Consider the following 992-nt stretch of genomic DNA (forward strand, 5'->3'; position numbering starts at 1 on the left):
ACTGGAGATGAACAAAAGCTAAAATCACGTCAAATTAGCTAATGGAAATTGAAATCCTTTACCTTTAGCACAATTCTTACTCAACCAATGACCGTCTTGTAAAAAGCAACAAACAGTAGAAGCCAGACTTTTTTAAGTTTGATATGGTTATGATGGTTTGAGCGAGTAACAGACAAAGCTGAAAGTTTGTCGATACAAATCTGTTGCAGCTTTGCAGGTCCTCTGAGACGCAGAACGATTCATTAACTCTTGAAGACTGATGGAAAGGCTTTGAAAGGGACAGTCCACACTGCTGTCAGCAGTTTTATAGGAGCTATGGATGTAATCAAATAATCTCTCTCTCGTTCTCGTCTACTTCTGCTGCTGTCTGCAGTAGGATGTAGGGCTGTCGGTTCGTCATCTCTTTGACTGTTTCAGTCTTCCATCAGAACAGAAATTTAGTGACTAAAAGTCATACTTCTATATTACACGTCTCTGACTGGCTGCCTCAGATATGCTGTCACCATCAGTTAACACATTAAAGGGGGTATTCTAGTAGTAACTATATATCTCATGCAGATCATTTCAAAAACTAGGACACTCATAATGTTATTAAATGGCATGTATTAAAGCTTTGCTTGGGAAGAAGAGACACATAATGCAAATATGATTGCACAGTTTTCTACAAGTGCAAGAATAATTTGAGTATATTTAGCATTTGTCTTTCACACAATTTCTGTCAGTGGTTAAAAAAAAAAAATCAACAAAAACTCTGGAACGGGAGTAGAAATGTACTGCTTTAATGAGACAAGTCCGTGCTGCCTACTACCAGGAGGTTAAAGCGCTCCTCCGGTTATGGCGGTCCGGTGCGTTCACTCTTCTCAAGCTACAAGTCAAACAGAGTGGAGACGAGAGCGAAGGACAACCTTTTACTGTGCCATGCTGGCATGAGTAGAGACGATATCAGACTATTTAGTTTCATTTTTAATGTTGCTGAATGAACACCCACACCA

The 992-nt window shown here is 39.5% G+C and overlaps 1 protein-coding gene across 50 annotated transcripts in view; it reads right to left on the reverse strand.

Annotated features, from left to right (window-relative positions):
- Nucleotides 1-992, reverse strand: part of LOC142964650 (calcium/calmodulin-dependent protein kinase type II subunit beta) — a 63,235-nt gene that overhangs the window by 45,462 nt on the left and 16,781 nt on the right. The gene's annotated exons all lie outside the window — the stretch shown is intronic.

This window comes from Anarhichas minor, unplaced genomic scaffold, assembly GCF_050575085.1.
Source record: "Anarhichas minor isolate MPS153535 unplaced genomic scaffold, ASM5057508v1 ptg000030l, whole genome shotgun sequence".
NCBI lineage: Eukaryota > Metazoa > Chordata > Actinopteri > Perciformes > Anarhichadidae > Anarhichas > Anarhichas minor.